This window comes from Anticarsia gemmatalis, chromosome W (assembly GCF_050436995.1).
Source record: "Anticarsia gemmatalis isolate Benzon Research Colony breed Stoneville strain chromosome W, ilAntGemm2 primary, whole genome shotgun sequence".
Lineage (NCBI taxonomy): Eukaryota > Metazoa > Arthropoda > Insecta > Lepidoptera > Erebidae > Anticarsia > Anticarsia gemmatalis.
Window position 1 is genome coordinate 2,864,384 of NC_134775.1, and position 24,744 is coordinate 2,889,127.

Here is a 24,744-nt window from a genome sequence, read left to right on the forward strand (position 1 = left end):
TTTTAATTTTGATATTATTAGATTTAATAAACATGGGTTCTCTTTTCAAAACAAAAAACCATCGCTAACTCAACCGCCGCGCTCGGCTCGCCGCCGCCTGTGAGGTCATTGAACTGCTCATTAAATAGTATCAACTGTTTAGTAGAAGTTCATTGCTAAGGTAGGTATGAACATGATATGGCATCTTGATCTTGAGGAAGTGTTCAAAAGGCAATAAACTTCTATTTAACATTTGCGCTTGACAGTATCTGAACCAGGCGTTAAGTGTTAGAGTAGGTGTCTTTTGCAAAAATATAAAACAGTTTACATGGTACAGAAAAAAACAATTTTTGGGGTGTTTTTTCACTGGAGTTAGTACACATAGGAACAATACAATATTTTCTAACCATTTTGTTTGTCCACTATAAGCAAAACAAATTATTTAAAGCGAAACCGCGAGAGCGCAACGAGCCTATGTATGTATCGGCAAGTACTGACGAAATAGCAGTGTCGCGAGATGGCGTCACACGTCCGTGCGGCCGCTTCGCCGGAGTTTGGCGCGAAGGCCATACTTTGACGTTTAATATCTCGGTCATTTTTGAAGATACGAAAAAAATAAAAACAGATTTTTTATCCTTGAAGTACCTAGTTTTTAAATATGCTCATAACAAAAATCATTGGTGTTTATATTGGTATTCTCATTAGTCGCTTGTAAGACTCATCTAATGCATGAGAGTGTATTCTGTACAGCATCAATTATATACAACAATATACCAAAAGAAATCAGAATAGTAACAGAAGTATCCACTTTTAAAAATAAATTACATAACCTGTTGGTAAATAAATGTTATTATTCAATTAAAGATTCTGATGATCTGATAAGTCACTGCTGCATTACATGATACCTCAATCATGATGTGTTCAGTATCCTCTGCTTTTATATTATCGTTCTTGACATTATATGTATATTCGCTTAGCCTTTGTTCCAAACTATGTTGGGGTCGGCTTCCAGTCTCACCGGATGCAGCTGGATACCAGTGTTTTACATGGAGCGACTGCCTATCTGACCTCTACAATCCAGTTACTTAGGTATTAACACGATACCCTTCGGTAAGACTGGTTGTCAGACTTTCAACCTTCTGACTACTGTTAACGACTGTCAAAGATCTTCGAAAATGACAGCCGGGACCCACAATTTAACGTGCCTTCCGAAACACGGAGGAACTCGATATGTTCGAGATGGTCACCCATCCACGGAACAACCTCGGCAAGCGTAGCTTAACCTCAGAGATCGATCCGTGCGGCTGTTGTAAACTAAGCCACGAGCTCCTCATATTATCGTTCTTGACATTGCTATCCATATTTTCATTGGTCAAAATATTTATTTTTTGTTTTTCTCTTTTATACTATGAAATAATCCAATTAATTTTATATTGTATTTTAATTTCAATTCTATTTAATTAAATTTTTTGTTTTTGTGTATCTGCAAGTAGGTATTGTATGCCCTATGGGTGGGACATAGCTGAACTAATTAATTGTATTATAACACCAATATATCATGTACTAACCTATGATCCACAATAAAGAATATTATTATTATTCCCCAAAATAAAATGCTTCAAGGTCAACCATCTAATGCATCACGCCAACAATTTGGCTACGTACCCCAAACACAACAATTCGGGTACAAGGCACCTCAACAGTTTGGATATAAGCCACCTCAACCGTTTGGCTATAGACCACCTGTGCCGCAAAAGTTTGGCTATAGATCACCACAACCTCAACAGTTTGGCAATAGACCTTCACAACCTCAACCGTTTGGCTATAGGCATCCTCAACCTCAACCGTTAGGATATAAACCACCACAACAGTTTGGTTACAAACCCCCTACTAATTTCAATGTTCCTCAACAACAAAAACCGCAATTGCAAAATACGGACGTTTCCATGCGTACAGCACAGCCTAAATCAAATGTGCCACAAGGTTTCAAAGTTAGTGAATTATGTACCGAATATTATGAGCCTTATTACGAAGAGTATTGCCCTAATTATGACGATGAATATAACTACGACTTAAATTATTATGATGAAACTATTGATTGTGAACAACAAACGGAAGCTGAAATTCATAATGAAAATTTTCGGGAAAATAGCCTCGAACAGCAAGAAATCTTAGAACTAAAGGAGAATGCTCAAAATGTATGGGAAAAAAACCCAGGCCGTACACAAACGGTGTGTAACTCTGAATTTTAGTGATACTGAGTGATTCAATTCCAGATATTCGCCTCTATCAAATTCGATGGCTAAATACTATTTTTTGCTATTATCTACTATTTAAAAGGTAAATTTAAAAAATAAATATTTTTCAAACATTCATCACAATGATTATTTTTTGAATAATATAATTGTATAAGTAAATATCTAATACTAATAAATAATTAATTTTAATGGAACTGTGATTTTTAAAAAATAATTAACAATAAAATAATTATATTCTATCACTACATAGTACAAAACAAAGTAAAAGTAATAGCAATATAATATGTTTAGCCATTGAATTTGATAGAGGTAAATATCTGGAATTAATTACACAGTATCACTCATTTCTCCCATGCTGGATTGAGAGCGAAAAAAAAACATAGAAGGTGCCAGCTGCATTTCTTCCCGTGCATACTGCAAAAGTCAGTAGAGGGATGGAAGGGTTTGGTGCTTCATAGGCTATAGGCTAGCAATCTACCACCATGACAACACTTTTCTACCTTATAATAGCCCTCCAATTGTCTGCCAAACCGCATTAGACCAGTGTGGTGGACTAAGGCCTGATCCCCCTCTTTGTTAAGAGGGGAGGCTCGTGCCCCTCGGTGGGGACATATATGACCTGGTGATGATGACTCATTTTTCAAAAATATATTTTTTAATATTTTTAATTTGTAACTCAGTTACATACCTATATTAAAAATGTGTGACTCAAAAAAGATTAAACATTTATATAGGTAACTTATTTAAAAAATATAAAAATATATTGAAAACCCCTACTGAAAAGTTATAGCAAAATAGTATGTTCAGCCATCGAATTTGATAGAGGTAAACATTGGGAATTCAATTACACAGTATAACAAATTTTTTGAGTTACATAACTTTTGTGTACAGCCTGGGTTTTTTTGAGCATTCTCCTTTTGACTCTAATTTAAAATTACCTTATATTTACATAGAAGAAATAGACGCAAAAATGATGATAGACACGGGTAGTATGCGCTCTTTTATTAGCCCTAGGAAAGCGTACGAATATTTCAGTGACTATATAGGTAAAGAAAATTTCCACGTTGTCAGTACACATGCTACTAGTGCCCATGACGAAGTTATTGAAATACCACTTTTACCTACTTTTGTTAGTAACGACTGGCATAAGTTCTTTGTATACGATGTTGATATAAGATATGATGGACTTATCGGTAATGATCTATTACAACAATTAGGCGTTGTTATTGATCTAAAAGAACAAACCTTACGAACCAATTCTACTAGTATTCCAATTATTAATAACTAGCTGACCCGCGCAACTTCGCTTGCGTAACCTAAGAGAATGGGTCAAAATTTTCCCCGTTTTTGTAACATTTTTCGTTGCTACTCCGCTCCTAATGACTGTAGCGTGATGTTATATAGCCTATAGCCTTCCTCGATAAATGGGCTTCAAAACGGACCAGTAGTTCCTGAGATTAGCGCGTTCAAACAAACAAACAAACAAACTCTTCAGCTTTATTATATTAGTATAGATAGGGCGACCAGAGCGAGGTGCATCTTTGACATCAAAATTTCCGGATTGAAAACGCTTGAACCAAATTTGTGCTACTCACACAGACACTGCACTAGGTCCATAAACATTGCAATTTTTTTCGCGGCTTGCGTTGCATTTTTACCTTTTTTGTAGTAAAATTCGAGTTAAAAATCACCAGTTCAAAATCATCAGTTAAAAATCGGGTGAAGGAACACTACTTATCACTGCAAGACACTTTTTCTTGAATACCTCTCAGCTTTCACTACTCTAAGTTCTTTACTTTCCCATGACTGTCTTAATAAACTCCTCTTGCTATCTCTGTATCAATATAATTAATATAATTATATATTATATTTATTATATATTTGGTTATTTATATATATTTTGTATATGATTTATATATGTGCACTAGCTGACCCGCGCAACTTCGCTTGCGTCACATAAGAGAATCATAATTTTCCCCGTATTTGTAACATTTTTCACTGGTACTCTGCTCCTATTGGTCGTAGCGTGATGATATATTGCCTATAGCCTTCCTCGATAAATGGGCTATCTAACACTGAAAGAATTTTTCAAATCGGACCATTAGTTCCCGAGATTAGCGCGTTCAAACAAACAAACTCTTCAGCTTTATAATATTGGTATAGATAATTTAAATTATAAAATTAATATACAACCACGTACAGAACAACGTGTCAAATTACCAGTAGACCAGTATTCAGGTGACGCTATTCTTGACTATCATGACTTTCAAAATGGACTACGAATGCCAAGCGCGATAGTAAATTGTGATCACGGATATGCATTTACAATCATAAAAACTACTTCAGTCTGTCCCAGACAATTGACAATTACACGACCTTTTTCAGTGACAACATACAATAACTCTGAATGTAATACTAATTTTACTGCAAGCGACTCTACCATAGAAATAGACAAATTACTCGAGGAAAATTTAAATAAATTAAGACTCGACCACGCTAATGACGAAGAACGTAACAAAATATATGCACTTTGTAAAGAATACAAAGATATATTTTACTGTGAACAAATTCCCTTGACATTTACAAATCAGGTCAAACATAACATACGGACAAAGAATGAAGACCCCATATACATTAAACCTTACAGACAGGCACCTTTCATTCAAAATGAAATTAGTAATCAGGTAGAAAAACTATACATGACAATGTCATACAAGAATCGCATTCCCCATGGAGTGCTCCAGTTCACCTAGTCCCAAAGAAAAAAGATGCATCTGGCGAAATTAAATACAGGATGGTTATTGACTACAGACGACTAAATGACGTTACTATTGACGACAAGTACCCCTTACCCAATATCAACAATCTTCTTGACAAGTTAGGAAAGAGTGTTTATTTTACTACGCTAGATATAGCAAGTGGATACCACCAAATAGAAGTAGAGGAGAAGGACAGACAGAAGACTGCTTTTACCACGCAAAATGGTCATTTTGAGTTCCTCAGAATGCCATTTGGACTCAAGACTGCCCCGGCAACTTTCCAACGTACTATGGATAACATACTGCGCGGTTTACAGGAACTACACTATGTGGTTTACTTAGATGACATCATAATTTACGCAAATAGCCTTGACGAAATGGTAAACAGACTTAAAATTGTATTTGACCGACTTAGAGCCACCAACATGAAAATTCAGTTAGACAAATCGGAATTCTTGCGCAAAGAAGTACTTTATCTTGGCCATACTATAACTAAAGACGGACTAAGATCCAACAACGACAAAATAGATCCTGTACTTAATTACCCATTACCCAAGACTACAACTGAGATAAAAAGCTTTCTCGGTCTCGTCGGTTACTATCGACGTTTTATAAAAGACTTTGCAAAAATTACTCAACCATTGACCGCCTGCTTAAAGAAACGTAACAAAATTATCATTGACTAAAAATACATAGACGCATTTAATCAATGCAAGGAACTTCTGACACACGCACCATTTTTACAATACCCTGACCATGAAAAAAACTTCATTCTGACCACGGATGCGTCAAATGTCGCCTTAGGTGCTGTCCTATCGCAAGGACAGATTGGAAGTGACAAGCCTATTGCCTATGCTAGCCGTACTCTCAGTGATACAGAATCACGTTATAGCACTATCGAACGTGAACTACTCGCTTTCGTTTGGGCAGTGAAATATTTTAGGCCCTACCTATACGGTCGAAAATTTTATATTTACACAGATTGCCCCTTAGTTTGGCTTCGATCACTCAAAGACCCTAGCAGTAAACTAACTCGATGGCGATTACGCTTACAAGATTACGATTCCGAATTGATCTACAAGATTGGTAAACAAAATACAAATGCAGATGCTCTCTCCAGAATCAACCTTAATGCATAATCCTCAGACGACAAAAATCAGTCTATGGCAGTTAATGTTGGTGAAAAGGAAGATAATAATTAAAAAAAATACGTTAAAAGTGTAGTTGAAGACATAGAAAAGCTAAGTAGAAATAAACAGGAAAGAAAAAGTTCATCAACGATAACGATATCTGATTCTAGTCGAACTGCGTCATGTAGTAGTCCCATAGAATTTTCTAAAAATATTAGAGACAGTAACCAAAATACTAATGATTATCCGATGCGATCAGTATCCAGTAAATCAGACGGAACTATTCATTCAGCCGTAGAGTAAGAATCAACTGGAATACCTATGTATATTACACTAGCTGACCCGCGCAACTTCGCTTGCGTCACATAAGAGAGAATGGGTCAAAATTTTCCCCGTTTTTGTAACATTTTTTATTGCTACTCTGCACCTATTGGTCTCAGCGTGATGATATATAGCCTATAGCCTTCCTCGATAAATGGGCTATCTATTACAGAAAGAATTTTTCAAATCGAACCAGTAGTTCCTGAGATTAGCGCGTTCAAACAAACAAACAAACAAACTCTTCAGCTTTATAATATTAGTATAGATGAAGCAATATACATCAAGCCCAATCAAATATTAATATTTTCATGGCTTAAAAATCAGATGCATGTTAACAATTTATCACGCGAAAAACAAAAGATATTAGAAGTTTTCCTTCCTAAGAATAATCCCGAATTGGTAAAGGAATTTCTAAAGAAATACGTTCAACCAAAACTTTAGTATTTTATTTACTTTGAGGAAGATGAACATCGTAAATTATTTAGCAACTAGCTGACCCGCGCAACTTCGCTTGCGTCACATAAGAGCGAATGGGTCAAAATTTTCCCCGTTTTTGTAACATATTTTATTTCTACTCTGCTCCTTTTGGTCGTAGCGTGATGGTATATAGCCTATAGCCTTCCTCAATAAATGGACTATCTAACACTGGAAGAATTTTTCAAATCGGACCAGTAGTTCCTGAGATTAGCGCGTTCAAACAAACAAACAAACAATCAAACAAACAAACAAACTCTTCAGCTTTATAATATTAGTATCATTAGTATCATACTATTCATTCTGTAACTGAGCTTACTCCATTCGAAGTTGTCTTCGGGCACACTGACTCAACTAGCCCTTTTAGCATAGAATTAGATTAGATAAGCGTTACTTCCAAAAATTAGTAAAAGATCATGCAAAAAGAATAAAAACTTTATATGAACACTTAGCGGAAAAAATGGTTACTATTAAAGAACATAATAGAGCTAGGAAAGGTGGTGAAGGCGATGTAAAATTTAAAGAAGGCGATACTATTTTCGGTAATGATGTAAATAAACGTAAAAGTAAGGATAAGCCCCGATATACAAAAGCTAAGGTCACAGGTGAAGCAGAGAGAAACGTTTTACCCATAAAAATAGGAGATAGAGATACTAAAATTCCTATTAAAAATATAAAACGCCCTCCACAGGTGCGTCGTGTTACTGATGACAGTGACAATGCCGTCGCTGGCCCTTCATCTGCAAACCCTTGAAGGAAATCCAGGAATACTGCCGGTGAAACAAGGCCAAGCATATTACCAAACCGATCATTGGACTATTGTAAAAGCTATCAGTCTTGAACAGATTTATAAAGATTTACATTATATCTCTACAAACTATCAAAAACTTTGTAATTTAATCGATTGGAATGCATCATATTCACAAGAAATTTTTAGTATAAAATTACATACAGAGTCTATACGCGATATAACTATGGAAAAGTATCAGCAACTTGTACAATCTAAACGCTTTAGGCGTGGTTTTATAAATCCATTGGGTTCTATTATAAAAATTATTACCGGTAATCTAGACCATGATGATGCTTTACAATATGATAAACTTATTTCAAAACTAAATCACTATCAAATCATTATATTATCTAAAAAGTTAACTCTGGTCTCTAAAATGTTTGATAGCTTTATAAATATCACAGAAACAGTTTCACAGATTACAGTTAATTTTCATAACAGATTGAATAAAATTGAACTACTAATTAAAGATTTAACTGTCCAACAAAATAATTGGAATTTTCTAACTTATGTAATTGGGTTATTCAATGTTTTTATGAGTAGCTTTCGTACTATATTTATTAGACTAGCTGACCCGTGCGGCTCCGCTCGCGTGAATTTCGTACTGTTGCTTATTCGTTTGAGCACGCGAATTGCGAAGCACTCGATACACTTACATATGTCATCTAATGTTTATTTACGAAAGGGACCCGAAGGGCACTCAATGTGACACAAGCTCAGGCAGGCCTGATTTCCTGTGGTTGCCTTCTTTTCCGCTCTCGTCTGTATCCGTAGCAGTTTACAGTGTAAAATTATAATACCTTATTATAGACTGACCATTGCTTACCCGTTTAGATTCAGAATATTATTATAGGTACAGACAGACCTATGATCTGCGCCTGAGCTCTAACACGCGTAATAATGTATACCTGCGATGATACGTTCGTAACCGCGTAACCCGTAATTATTTTTTATATATCATCCGTTGTTTATTTTTTAAAACTTACCACATAGTCTGTTTCATAGCTATCCAATTTATTTCCTTAATGCAACCAATTAATTTGGTTATGTGTTACGAACTACAACGCCATCTTTTAGTTGCGGCGAACAACGACAACAAACGAAATTACTCGGTTTGCCATCTAGGATATCCTGACCGCACCAGACCCACGTAAACCAACATTTTTGTGTAATATATCATACAACATTTATGTTTGAAAATCTTATAAATGTATAGCCTGTTTCAAAGGTATTTTTTTTACAATAAAGCAATCAAAATAAATTAATTAGGAAAAACATGCTGTGTTGCGGACTGTAACGCCATCTATTGGTTGGTGTGAACAACAGGTATCGTTACGGCGGGCGCCGCGTTAACTATATGCAAATGTTGTGAAATGAATTGCAACGCCATCTATGGTCTCTTTAGGGAAACGCAGGCTCAAACGATTTGTACGTATTTTTTTCAATTTTCTAAAAATCTTCGAAATTTTATGCGATAAAAAGTATCCTATAAGTTGCTCCACTACTTATTCTATGCATATACCAAATTTCAGTGCATTCTATACGTTAGTTTTTACGTGGCAGCGTAACATACAGACAGACAGACAGACAGACAGAAAAGAAAAATATAAATTGCAGATTCGGTATCAGTATCCGTTACTAAACATCCCCCATTGGTTTTTTTTTAAATATATTCGATGTACAGAATTGACCTCTCTACAGATTTATTATAAGTATAGATTAAGCGAAATTGAAACTGCACTAGCACTAAGCAGGATATCCATTTTACATCAATCAATTGTAAACTCTTCAGAACTTTTATATCATTTAAAATTAATATCTGAATCTGAGAGTCTAGTATATTATCCCAATGAATCAAACTTGTTAAAGATAGAAGAGATTATAACTGTCAAAACTTTTATTAAAAATAATCAAATAACATTTATAATGGAGATCCCACTTACTGATAATGCTACTTATAATTATTATAAAATATATTCCTTACCAATATTCCATGAATCTGATAATAAAACCCTTACTATCTTCCCGAAATACCCCTACCTATTGGCGAAAGAAAGTACATACTTACCAATCGTAATACCGTGCCGATCATTCTCTGCTGGCAGCCGCTTCCTGTGCACTGCAGAAAATCGAGTTCCTTACTATAAACTTACCTGTATTGAACAGCTTATGAATTTTGAAGATGACCTTTCTCGCTGCAAGCAACACCCAATCCAAATTAAAGAGGTCAGGGTCCAGCAAGTTTCCGTTGACAATTGGATTTTGTACAGTAGACTGAGGACGACGCTAACAAAACATTGCAACAATGTGGTTAGCAAGCAGCTCGTATTTGGTACTTACCTTATGACCATTGACGAATCCTGTGAATGAGTCACACCAGCACATCAAAATATGACTATTAAACATACTGCATTTAATTTGTGTACTTGTGCTGATAATAATAGTTTTTGTTTAATCAAAATCAGGTCAAAATTACCGAAGTTATAGCGTTATAAAGTTTCACTGCTTTTTTAAATTTGCGTTGCTTCGCGCGCTATGCGCTGACGTCACGTCGTGACAGACACGCTTGTTCGACTACGGGTGATGCGGAGTTTTGCATTTAATATTTAAAGAGTCTGTGTATGTGTTTGTGTTAGAAATTTAATCATCGTGTTTTTTGTAAAATAAGCCTCCACTAAGATCTCGATCGCCACGCACACAATCATCAACTAGACCCAGGTAAAGAAAGTTGAACTCGTATACTACTAATAATATTATTGTGTGTAGTTAACAATAAAATTGAAAGTTTGTTACAACTGGCATTACAAATAATGAGTGTTACGTACCTACCAAGTGTAAAGGAGAATGGGCAAAATAGTATGGAGCCTGGACGATCCGCAGCCAAACTTGATTTTTTGTTTTTTTAATGTAGTTTAGTCCTATAATTACCGTGTAGAAGTTTTATTGCCGCGACGCACTTATATGACGCACAAAATACATTTTTGTTTTTGAGCACTTTTAATAGTATAAAACATATTTTTGACTTATATTCGGAGATTAAATAAAAAGTACTATTTATATTATTGCATACAAATGTAGTCATTATTAATATTCGAACAATCATAACATGTAAATATATAAATATCGTAACAAGTAAACATCTTGCTCTTCTATAATATATTCACTGAGACGACTTATCTGTCTTGAATGCTCAGCTTAAAAACGAGGCGTTCATAGCCAGTTGCGCTCAGTGGTCGGTAAACGATCTGTTGGTTAAGCAACCGTTGGCGCGGTCATTCTATAGATGGGTGACCGCATTGTGGTATTTGAACTGAGCTTCTCCGTGCTTCCGAGGGCGCGTAAAAAGTCGGTCCCGGTTGTTGTCAACTAAGATAACATTCAGGCGGCTTGAACAACTTTGAAACTAGGTGAACCATATGATAGATAGATACGAGTTACGATTATTGTTCATTTTGATGGCATTGCAATCGTTATAAGAAGATGTAACGTTATTACACAACATTAAATGCATTACAGACACGAAATAATTGTATTTGTTCTATGAAATTCCATTATATTTACATGTCAATATATTGTTTCCTGAAAGGATTGCAGCGAAACGTTCTTAGTAAAAGTTGTTCCTAGTTATCATTACTTTAATTTGACACTACTTTCATTAATGGCCGCCGACCGCCCAGGAGTGCCCATTCTCCTTTGGAAAACATAGTTTTAAAATAATATTATTAAAAAAAATTTGTCACCCCTGCCTCTGACTTTAGTCAGGTTGATGGCTATCATATGAACGCATGAATCTACTCTGTAGGTAGTCTTATATGATTGGGTGTGTAATGAGAACTTTTAATTAAACTAACATTTTAATTTTGATATTATTAGATTTAATAAACATGGGTTCTTTTTTCAAAACAAAAACCAACGCCAACTCAACCGCCGCGCTCGGCTCGCCGCCGCCTGTGAGGTCATTGAACTGCTCATTAAATAGTATCAACTGTTTAATAGAAGTTCATTGCTAAGTAGGTATGAACATGATATGGCATCTTGGTCTTGAGGAAGTGTTCAAAAGGCAATAAACTTCTATTTAACATTTGCGCTTGACAGTATCTGAACCGGGCTTTAAGTTTTAGATTAGATGTTTTTTGCAAAAATATAAAACAGTTTACATGGTACACAAAAAAACAATTTTTGGGGTGTTTTTTCACTGGAGTTAGTACACACAGGAGCAATACAATATTTTCTAACCATTTTGTTTGTCCACTATAAGCAAAACAAATTATTTAAAGCGAAACCGCGAGAGCGCAACGAGCCTATGTAGGTATCGGCAAGTACTGACGAAATAGCAGTGTCGCGAGATGACGTCACACGTCCGTGCGGCCGCTTCGCCGGAGTTTGGCGCGAAGGCCATACTTTGACGTTTAATATCTCGGTCATTTTTGAAGATACGAAAAAAATTTAAACAGATTTTTTATCCTTGAAGTACCTAGTTTTTAAATATGCTCATAACAAAAATCATTGGTGTGACTCATTGGAGATCCGTGGCATTCATATCCACCATCGCATCCTCGTAGAAACAGAAAGAGTGGAAAGAATTCCAATTATCACCTTACCCCAGTTACGAGCGAACGCGACTCTATCCAGTACACGTGCACTTAACATGAAAGACGTAAGCTTGGATGAAGTTAAATATATGGCGTACTCATTAAAACATAGTGAAGTGATTGAAAGTGTTTTTGATGAAAATAAAAGTAGCTTCAGTGCGTCTTTAGTGTATGTTACTTTAGGTTTAGTCATATTAAGTATTTTTGTGTTTTCCCTTTATGTGTTTCAGCTCAAATTGTTGAAATATACGTGTTATAAGAAAAATTATCGGAACCAATCTCAAATCGATTCTCCCGATAATTTTCCTCTTAAGGTCGGAGGAGTTATGGTAACACCCACACCTTCAGCCTTAGATTAAGTTTAGAATATAGTTTATGCTTAGCCAGCAGAATGCTGATGCAATTCTTAGTAATGAGATAAGCCGGGCCCAACGGATGTGTCTCTCCTGAGGGTCTAACTGTCGTAAACAACTCAGAATTAAAACAGCCTCCGAATCGGCTACACATGTATTTTTGTGTTTAATTTCTCACATTAGTTTTAATTAAATTAGTTTTAAAAAAATTGTTTCCCCGCTCCGGAAACAAGAGTGCTTCCAAAACAAGAATAACAACAATAACACAAATAATAACAATATAAACACTAACGAAATATGTAAGTCGCTGCCGGAGGACCCAAAAAAAACCAATTATGATTTTATAACTAAGTTTAATTATAGAGAAACTAAATTACAATATAAAGTAATGGTTCCGATCGATGTTAGATACAGAATGTCTTTATTAATAATTACACAATATAGGTAAACTGAGTTTCCGGTCATACGATGCGCGCTGTGACGTACATCGGGGATCACGTTGTGCAGCTCAGCATTTTGGTGCTCCACATACCATGTGTTACTAGGTGATGCAATGAGGCCGTTTGCAGACTTGCGCTATACCTATTGCTAAATACTATAACACCTCCACCGTCAGATCAGCAATTATTTTTGATGTTTCAACTGAGAAAATATTGCTGAATGTATCTTAGGTGCTCCAGATTCTGCAGGTTGGTCATATATCTTATCTTGATTTTCGGTTGCCAGTTTCTTTGCTCCAAACGGAAGAATCTTGTATCGCTTTAATATGACGAATACTCCAAGTGCAACTGTACCGGATAGTATAACGTAGAACGGTATAGTTGTATGGTACAGATATTCTGACCGTACGGGTTGTAGTTGTAACGAAGGCTGGGACATCACATTCAGTTGTGCGTTATGTAATCTGGAGAGGTCGATTAACTTGAGATGAATCCTGGTTTCATCTGCGTTGACATCATTATCGTAATGTAATTTGGTTATCTTGACTGGTTTGCCTTCTATGCGATCATTTAGATTGGTAATGGTAAATTCAGCAGTATATAGGGAACAGTTAACGGGCATGGTCGCCAAATAACTGCCGTTCAATATGTTGTAGTCTTCACGTCCACATAAAGTATGAATCTGGGGGCACGGAAGTGCCCCCGCAAGTCGAGCAAAAAAAAAAGCGGCACGGCCGTAACATCCTTTTCTCGAAGCAATTCGGGCTATTTTTGACACCCCTATAATTTCGTTGTGGATAAAATAAGAAGCCTGGATTTTTCAGCAACTAATCAGTCATTGTATGAACACGGTATGTTTTAAATTTCAGTCAATTTGAACCAGTAGTTTAAGAATGACAACTTGTTAAAATTTTGAATTTTGTCACTCACTGATTCACTGACTCACTGACTCACTGACTCACTGACTCACCGATCTTAAAAAGTCTAAGGTACTTCTAGCAGCCTTAGAAGCTTAAAATTTAGAATACAAATAGGGTTTATTGTCTTAATCATGGGAAAAATTTAATATTTTCTAATTTCGGTCCAGTTTTCTAAATACTAAATGTATAAGATTACAAGGTTACATTTGCAGTTAATGAATTATTATTACTGTAGAAAATAAACTAAATAGGTGTAAATAGGTACCTACTATATGAGGCATAACGGGAGGGGGTATAGGGTGGGTAAGGGTGTTTAGCCCATGAAACTGAACAACATTCCCATAGGAAAATCTGTTGAATTATGAAAAAAAAACGTCTTTCCATACAAATTGGACTTATGTTCGCTCTACAAAAAGAAGAGAGATGCCATCAAAAACATTCTGTAAAAACCTCAAGTCTCGCCGTAAAAAGTTGTGAGATCTATATAATACCAAGTCGATTAATCTATTTAGTCTCTACTTAAAGGACCTTCTGTCTTAAGTTATTACGTATGTTATTATCATGCCAATTAAAAAAAAAACCTTTAAAACAAATAGATCGACTTGGTCATCGCAAGAAAACACAAATTCGCCATTAACTTTTCAGGAGCATTAACTTCTCGTCGTGCTGTGCAGTGTGACCAGATTTAATTTTAAGAAAATACCGAGGCACCTCAAAAAAATACTGAAATATACCGACTAACATAGGACAGATATACCAATAAAAATACTGATTTTCTTAAAACGTTTTATTTATTCATGCTCACAATAAATGTTAGAATTATATTTTAACATCCTTTTCGAAGGATTAAAATTTACACAACCTCCTTCATCTTTAATACCTTGCTTTGTTTTTAAAATAGCTGACACATTTTTGTTTATAAATCTGTTTCTTTGGTCCGTTTTTATTAAATTTATCTTTGAAAATATGCGCTCGCATGCAGCATTCGACACCGGTATACATAGAAGAGATTTACTAAAACTAGTTATATTTTTGTATTTTAACATGCCATCACTGTTAGAATTTTTTCCAACTTCCACCCAAAATTGTTCACACGAGATGGGTGAGCCAGTGCTGGAAGATTGTAACAAATCACTTACTTCGCGATCAAACTTTAGGGTTCTATATTCTTCGTCAATTAACTGCATTTGTTCTGGCTGTACTTCGCATGGGAAAATTGGAAAAGCTTCTATTACATTTCGTAAACTGCGAAATTCTTTATGCACGGCAGTGTGTGGGTTAAGAAATTTCAGTTCTCGAAAAACTGGATTTTCAAAAGGCAAACGTAATTTCAATTGCGTGCTCAACTCAATTAAAAATGATTGGCACCTTCTGAAAAACTCAGCAATCTGTTCTTTCATGTTTAGATTTTCTCTGTGTTTGATTAATTCTTGGCCTACTTGAATACCTAAGTACATATCTTTCAGTGGCAAATAATTTACATTAGACTTTGGGTCTAACGTAAATACATTGTCCGTACGTTTGATGTAATAAGCTTTCATGAAGCAACCCAAAATCGACAAGTACATACTAGATGCATCATCATACAGTCTATCAATGCACGGATAGTCGCCTTGAAAAATTATGTTAAATTTGTTTACAATCGGCAAAATGTAGTCCAAAAAGTAAAAATACAATTTGTTTATATCAGTGGTAAAAGAATTAAATAAAAATTCTGATGACATATTGCGATCACTCAAGTATTGGTCTTGAAAGAACAATTGCAATGCCCTCCACTGCTCAATTATTCTACTAATACAGGCATGAAGTGAAAGCCACCTTATGTCGTAATGACGCAAAATTCTATGATTTTCAGTGTCTGTGAAATTTTGGAACTCAGCAAATTCTCTTTGACGCTTGCTGCTTTGAGAAAAATATCCATATACTTCTTTTACTATTTGTTCTAAATTTCTAGGCAGTATTTTACAGGCGTGGCTAACACTTAATGCTGCAGAGTGACAAACACATTTCATGAAAAAGCACTTTGGGTTTACTTCTTTAATTTTTGCAACAATGCCAGAATGTTGACCAAACATCACATTCGTAGTATCAGCAGCGAATCCTATTACGTCTAAACCTAATTCGGATAATTTTGATGACAACGAATTAAATAATTGACCTGCGGTCTCACCACTTAAATCAACTAAATCAAGGAATTTGGTTTGTACAGTACATTTAGTTTCAGAGAAGTATTTAATTACTATAGCCAATACTTTGACTGTTGCAACATCTGTACTCTCATCGATTATAATTGAATATACTGGTTTACCTGAAAGAGATGCAGTACCAAGTATGTCCTCAATCATATCTTTTTCGAAATTGGGTCCTAAAACATTATAAGTTATAGCGGCTGCTTTGGATCTCTTGCAGGAAAATTCTTTCGCAATATCGGAATCAGTAAAACACTTCACTAGAACATCACTAAGATGGTCCATAGCTCGAAATGGGATGTTGTGTTCCGACAGAAAACTGCATAAACGCAGTTTAGCTTTCTTCACTTCGTCTTTCAGTGGGGCCTTTTTGAAAAATGTATCAACCTGAAATTTTAAAAATATTTGGTTGCTTAGTTTTTTTATAACAGCGCCGCATTTCACAGCTGTTACCTACTGGTTTTTAGAAACAAAACTAGGATTATTAACTTAAAATATATTCGAATTCCTTGAAATAGGTTTGTAAAGCGAGTTATGCTTACCTTTGACTGTCCTTTATATTTCATCAAGTTCGATTTATGCTTTTCAGTATTTGCATGCTGTTTTATAGATGCTAATCTACTTTGCAGTTTCGAATTGTATGCTTTGCAAAATGCGGCGAACTCGTCATCTTTATAACGTGAAAGCCACGAAGAAAATTCCGGAATTTGTTCCCACTTAGCTAAATAACTTTGCTGAAAACTAGACATGCTGGCCGGATGAATGCAACTAAATAAATAAAACAACGAAGATCGATCGCGTTCTATTTATATGATGACGAAAACATCTCCTAGTTTGGGGAAATCCCCGAATTATCGAAAGAAATTCGTCAAAGACTAAGTCGAATGTAGAAGAGACAGTCATTTCACTTGAACCGTGTTAGACGATTTGATACTAGTAATAAAGTATCTTTTAAGCTTAACTACTACCTATACATGCAGCTGAAAACTTAAAGACTAGACGTTGTTTTGAAAATTATGTTAACTATATTATATAGAAAATTATATGAAAGTTATATTATTAACTAGCGGTCCGTCCCGAATTCGTCCAGGTAGGCTGATATTCATGAAACACAACGAATTTGAATGGATGTAATCTAGGAATTACACTCTATCTAATAGTGCAAACCACATTAAAACCGGTCCATCAATAGTAAAGCTTAAGGCGGACATACAATCTGCAAGTCTGATTAATACTATGTATTGATTGAAAATTGTATATGTAATACAATACTACAATGCCAGCAACGACCGTCTTTCTTGTCGTATCTGTAAATTACTCATCTTTGCTCATAGATAACATGTATAAGAATAAACAAAATCCGGGAAAGTCCCGATATTCAAACATTGTCGCAAAGACGTTCACTCACTACGGTGTTGCCATAACTTCAACCAAAATATACCCAAAAATACTGACTACCAGCAATATACCTGAAAATATACTGATGTTCGGCAAAATCGATGAAATATACTGAAAAAGTATTAAAATACTGAATCTTCAACCAAAATATACCCAAAAATACTGACTACCAGCAATATACCTGAAAATATACTGATGTTCGGCAAAATCGATGAAATATACTGAAAAAGTATTAAAATACTGAATCTGGTCACACTGTCCTATCCGGAGTATTATAACGAGTCCGATTACACTTACGATAGTAATGCGGAATATGATACCGAGAATCAGTTCGATAATACAATGTATGAGTCTTGCTATAATAACTGTATAGATTATATTATCAGCCGTCCCCTTATGATAATCCCCAGGCTGGACCTAGTTCTGAAAACGAGCAGGATTTGCAGAAGCGCGGGATTTTAGACAAATTAAAATAGAATTAAATCTTCAAACCCAAAGGCAACTCCCATCAGTGGCGAAGGCTCCCTATAACCCGATTCCTACCGGCTTTACCTTTGGAACACTCCTAAAAATGCGTCACAGAAATGTGTATTATTCTCAAAAAAAGATTTTTATTTAAATTTAATTCTATATTTATTACGACATTCATCAATATTTTCAATACGACTAATCTATACTTATAGTCCCCGCGACACAAGAGCAATTCTTAGTGCGGGAGTTGTAAAAAAGAAAAAAAAAAAAAAAAAAAAAAATCTATACTTATAATAAATCTGTAGAGAGGTCAATTCTGTACATTGAATATATTTAAAAAAAAACCAATGGGGGATGTTTAGTAACGGATACTGATACCGAATCTGCAATTTATAATTTTCTTTTCTGTCTGTCTGTCTGTCTGTCTGTCTGTCCTCCGTCTGTATGTTACGCTATCACGTAAAAACTACCGGATAGAATGCACTGACATTTGTTATATGCATAGAATAAGTAGTGGAGCAAGTATTGGGATACTTTTTAGTAGTGCTTCGCAATTCGTGTGCTCAAACGAATAAGCAACAGTACGAAATTCACGCGAGCAGAGCCGCACGGGTCAGCTAGTTTAAAATAAATGAATAAACGCCTGTTCTATTTGCCAAAACAAAAGTTGAATTACCCAAAATTGCCGTCAAACAACTCGACGGCGCGCGCAGGAATCGCGTAAAGGGAGAAAGATGTCGATGACGTCACGCGGACGTACTTTTCTATGGCGCGTTTTACCGGCGAGGTAAGGGCGCATTCACACGGGATACGTCTTTGACGATTCGGTATAAAACACGATTCGCCTTGACGGATAGATGTTCACATTGAATACGGAATCGTGTTTTTTCACGATTCGTCAAAATATCCGAATTGATGTTCACATGTTGTTTCGTGATTGTGTTCAGTTGAGAGTAAACTACCAAAGACAATTGACGTGAATACTTTAATTTTGTACTGGTATTATCGTCGATCTAAAAAAAGAAAAACAAGAAGAATACACTGGGTGCATCCAATTTTAAGGCAAAGACAAAGTGTTGGGGATTTTTATACTTTGATGAGCTCGTTACGAGAAGATGATACCAAATTTTACACTTATTTTAGAATGTCTAAAGATACCTTTGACTTCCTTCTCCAAAGGTTGGATACGGATTTGAGAAAACAGGATACATGTATGAGAAAGGCCATTAGCCCTGAAGAAAAGTTGGCGATAACTATAAGGCAAGAAAAACTTATTATATTATTTATTATTCTTATTTATTGGTTATATTTATGATAATTTAGAACATGTTTTTAGAAATTTGATAGATCCAGATAATCACTTAATTGACTTAGAGCTGTAGATAGTGCCGGTGATGCACTTGGATCATCGCGATGGATCAGCGATGTTCCAGGTTGTAGAGGGGTGGGCGTTTCTGTAGACACTTTTGCATTTACTATCGATGAACTTTCAGGAAGAGGCCGAGTATTATTATTATTAGACGTTCCTCCCGGTGATTCTTGAGGCTTAGTATAATAACCACCACTATTATAGTTGTGATGATGTGAATTGTAATAATTTTGATGCCAATTCGAATAGTTTCGTCCAGTTTTAATACTCTGTATTAGGTTAATGACCCCAGATTGGAATTCCAGTATTTGATCATCATCAAAATGCTGAAGGGATGGCAGAACCCCCTTAAAAAAATTCATGTTACGGTCATCACTTCCAATTGTGTTTAATTGATGATCAACAAGTTTCATCATTTTATCATCCAATACGCTGCCACTATCCATTCTTTTCTTTTTTGATGATGATTCTAAGTGTTTCTCTTTCCGATTTTCTTGTTGATCTGCATTTTCTCTTTGGGCTTCATCTCTTGTATATGGATTATTGTCATATGTTTCACCTGGCTTAATAATTGGCTTCAAAAAGCTCATCTCTTGATTATATTTGTAGGGCTTAGATTTTGTACCAGACCCAGATTTTTTTGTTTCTTTGTTTTCATCTAATGATTTCCTCCAAGTGTCTCTCAATTGTGTCCACCTTTTCATCACTGAACTTCCTGAAACAAAAATTCATAAAACTGTATGAACGGTTTTATAAGAAGATTTTTATTTACATCGCATTATTCCCAATATTACAAAACAACCACAGATGAATATATATATACTAGAAAACAACTGTAATAATAAGGACACGGTTTCGAAACACGTCACGACAAGACGAGCGGTCTGTTGTCGGGCGAATATCTATTCACAAACGCCGTTCGCTGTCCGTCTGTGTATTTATGAATTATTATACATAAATAAAATATACAGGGACCTGATCTGTGGTTGTTTTGTACGGGCTACGCCCCATACGTTTTATAACGGTTTTTGCTTTCGTAAAAAGAGGATGCTTAGTAAGCTGAATTTGTATAATTGAAGAAGCGCTTGAAGAAGTTGTATTTTCATTTAGACTAATCTATCCCACTAGGCAGCCAGTCAAACATATGAAATCGTTTGGGTGCCTAGTGGGAACGCTTATTCTGAATGAAAATACGACTTCTTCATCCCACTAATTTGGTTTTAATGAAATATTTTTTTAGGTATTTGGCGTCAGGACTTTCCTATGAAGATCTTCATTTTAGTTATCGAATTGGCAAATCAACCATTTCCACCATCGTAGTAGAAGTGACGCAAAGTATGTGGAATAATTTATATGAAGAATTTATGCCACTTCCTAATAAGGAAGAAGAGTGGTTAAAGATAGCAAGTGGATTTAATGAAAAGGCCAATTTCCCTCACTGCCTTGGAGCAGTTGACGGGAAGCATATTAGGCTTCGAAAGCCGTCAAATAGTGGTTCAGTATATATGAACTACAAAGATTTCTTTTCAATAGTGTTATTAGCAGTCGTAGATTCAGATTATCGATTCGTTTACGTCAGTGTAGGTTCCTATGGAAAAGAATGCGACTCATCAATATTTAAAGAGTCAAGTTTTTGGAAAATGTTGACAGAAGGCCGTTTGAATATACCCGAACCAAGGCCTTTATTTACAGAATCAGAAGTTCAAGTTCCTTACGTAATTATTGGCGACGAGGGATTTGGTTTACACACACATTTATTAAGACCTTTTGGTGGAACGCATCTTGACAGAGGTAAACGAATATTTAATTATCGTTTAACCAGAGCGAGAAGATACGTGGAATGTGCGTTTGGCATTCTAGCAAATAAGTGGAGAATTTTACATAGACCCATAGACCTTAAACGAGAAACAGCTATTTCAGTAGTGAAAGCTTGTACTGTCCTCCACAATTTGATTATAAAAAAGGAGGGAATTAAATTAGAAAAAGAATTTAATTTTGAAAATTTACTACCCCAGGAAGTATCACCGAGTGTCGGAACTGGCAATTCAATGAGAAATGAATTTATGACCTACTTTCTATCAGAAACTGGATCAGTACCATGGCAAGACAACAAAATATAGGCAGTATAGATTTGTATTTAAAATTTTCTCAATAAAAACTTACCAAACAACTGTCGGTCCTTTTGATCCATTTCTTCAAAATCTTCTTTCAAAATTATGCATATTTCCCGCCATGCTGCTGTTTTAGCGGTTTTGTCCTTATAAATTTCCAAAAATTTATTCCATAAAACTGGCCTGTCTTTGATTGCAGCAATCAAAACTTCGCGATTTATTTGTTGGTCATACAATTTTTCTTTTTCTTTTTTCGACATGATTTTATTGAAGCGCAGCGCTACACGTCTTAACAAGTCAAAGGAATGTACTGAATTGAGCGGGCGCGCGGCGGGTGGGGCAGACAGGCGGGCGGAGCAGGCAGGCGCGCGGGGCGCGAGCGCCAATCACGATTCGAGATTTTTAACGAATCGTCATTCTAATGACCGTAGTGACCGACGTATCCGTCTACGTCTTTTTTCACGATTCGTGAAGCGTGTGAACATGGGTATATAAAAAGCATTGCTCCCGTCAAAAAAAATAACGAATCGTGAAAAAACACGATTCGTGAAAAATCACGATTCGTCTTCGTGTGAATGAGCTCTAACCCGGAATTCATCGGCTTATTGGGCGACTACACAGATTTAATAATACAAGGAGATAGGCCAAGCAGGCGTGTAACCTGTGACGAGTGTATGCCCGGCGGGCATACACTCCCGTCAGTTCGCCGTCCGATACAGTCGAGTGAATACGCACGTGTTTTAAAAAGAAATTCCCGTTTATTTCCAAAATGCCGCCCTGTGCAATTGTAACATGCAATCATCGCAATGAATAAGTTAATTTTGCAACTAATGGGATAACTTTTCACAGGTAAATACTGAAATAACTTTGTTTTATATTTAAATAACAATATTTAAACGAATACTCCGATCTTTATTCATAAAAACATAATCGCTTTAAAATTAATGTTTCATTCTCACAAATTGTATTACATTGCGGCTGTGGTTAACTTTCACTACTTCACAATCTTAAATACGCGCGCAATGAATAGTGTACATTACGCAATGCTCAACTATACCCGTAATAAAGTAGTACGGCCGCTGCTCGCGTTTGTCAGTCGAAGTACCTACATACGTGCGTTGGGAGATTAGTTGACTTTGCGACACTCGGACCGCCTATATACTCAGCGATTTGACCGATCTCTTGTCTTATAATATCTATGGGCGACTAGTAGGTGCAACAGGCGCAGCGGCGCGGGCGGCGCGGCAACTAGCGAATGTGTGAGTGAGATGCAATGATATTTAATGAGAGAGAGACAATGAATGCAATTTTTGTGATGACATTTATGATTTTAGATTTAGTTTTGTTTTCATTTTGCGCGCCTATTGGTTATTTTGGATTATTATGTTTATTATATTTGGATGAGTTAAATTGTGTTAAATTATCTTTGAATATTATTATTTTGTGTAAAATCGTGGTGATTGTGTGAATGTATGGTCGTATCTTACGAGTATTTGTGAGTATTACTTTCATTGTTATTGTTTGTGTATTGCGATCATGGACAACAAGTAGGTAGAAGTAGAAGCAATAAATATTGTTAAATTAGTTATTAATCAGTAAATTAATGTTGTAGAGTGTACTTAGACATTGTTTTCAAAATGCTCCTAGTGCCAACATGTAGGTACTTACCTATCTACCAAAATAAATAATACAGAATGTAAAGGACATGATAAGTATTTTAAACATTCCCTTAAGTTATTCTCTACGATATAACTTTATAAATTTATTAATGGCTTATTGGTACCTAGCTGTAAAGTGTTTTTATTATTTCTCCGATTGTTTCTAGTAGATAGCATTTGGAGTCAATCAAAGTTGTATTTAAATAATAAGACACTTATTTTAACATGAAATTTGAAGTAATAGGATAGAATCATTCCTCATCAATAATTTCGTTCATAGGTACCTACTTAGTTCTTACCTACCTACTATGAAAGTAGTTCGGTAGATCGGATCGCAATACAAAGATTTATTCTGTTTACGTATGATTAGTGGTCGACCTAGTGTCAAATTTGTTCAAGCCGCCATCACGTCGGTCACCCACCTATGGAATGACCGCACCAAGAGTTGCTTAACGTTAGCTTCAGCAGTTTTAGCTCCGGCTTGCCTTTTAACAAAACTCACCCTTCGCCACTGACTCCCATACATACAAATTTCACAACCGCCCTTAAAATTTCTTATTGATACGGGAGCTAATCAATCGTTTATTAGCCCTGATGCTGTGAACAAATTTTACAATAATTTTCCCTTAAATATCGATCCTTTTGAAGTAACGAACGTGCACGCTACAACGCGGAATAACTATTCTATTAGCATACCTACATTCAACGAATTCCAAGAGTCGGATTACATAAAGTTGTTCATTTATAAGTTTCATGATTACTTTGACGGGCTTATAGGTTTAGATTTATTAGAAAAATGGGAAGCCAAGATAGATCTTAAAGACAAAGTATTATTAACGCGAAATTCTATTAATAGCATTAGTATGTACAATTCGCGAAACATAAACTTATATGAGGATGTTATACCGGCCAATTCTTCTAAGATAATTAGGCTACCGATTAATTTACACGACGGAGAGGCAATCATTAGTGAGCAAAATATATCAAACTGTATAATTAGAGATTGCCTTACCACAGTTAAAAATAACCGCGGATTATTAGAAGTAATTAACCCCACTTCACATGACTTAATATTTTGTATGGACCGCGCCGTGCAAGCTGAGACTCTGAGACTTGCCGGGCTTGCCGAGTTCAAACGTTAGTCAAATAACAACGCGGGCTAAACATGTTACATCTCGTTTACGAACTGATCATCTTAATGAAGAAGAGCGTATCAATTTAGAATCCTTATGTAGAAAATATGCCGACATATTTTACACCGAAGGAGAGCCTTTAACATTTACGAATAAAATTAAACATTGTATTCGTACCACCGACGAAGTACCTATTCACGCGAAGAGTTAACTAAAGTAGAATTAGAAAACGTTAAGGAATATCTCAGACAGCAGGAAATAATTAAACATTACCACGAAGGTAAAACAAATCATCGTGGCATAAATGAATGTTACTTACCCTTATCACGCAGATACTATTGGCCCAAAATGAAAGATGAGGTTACGAAATTCATAAACAAGTTATCAATCCGTTAGCAA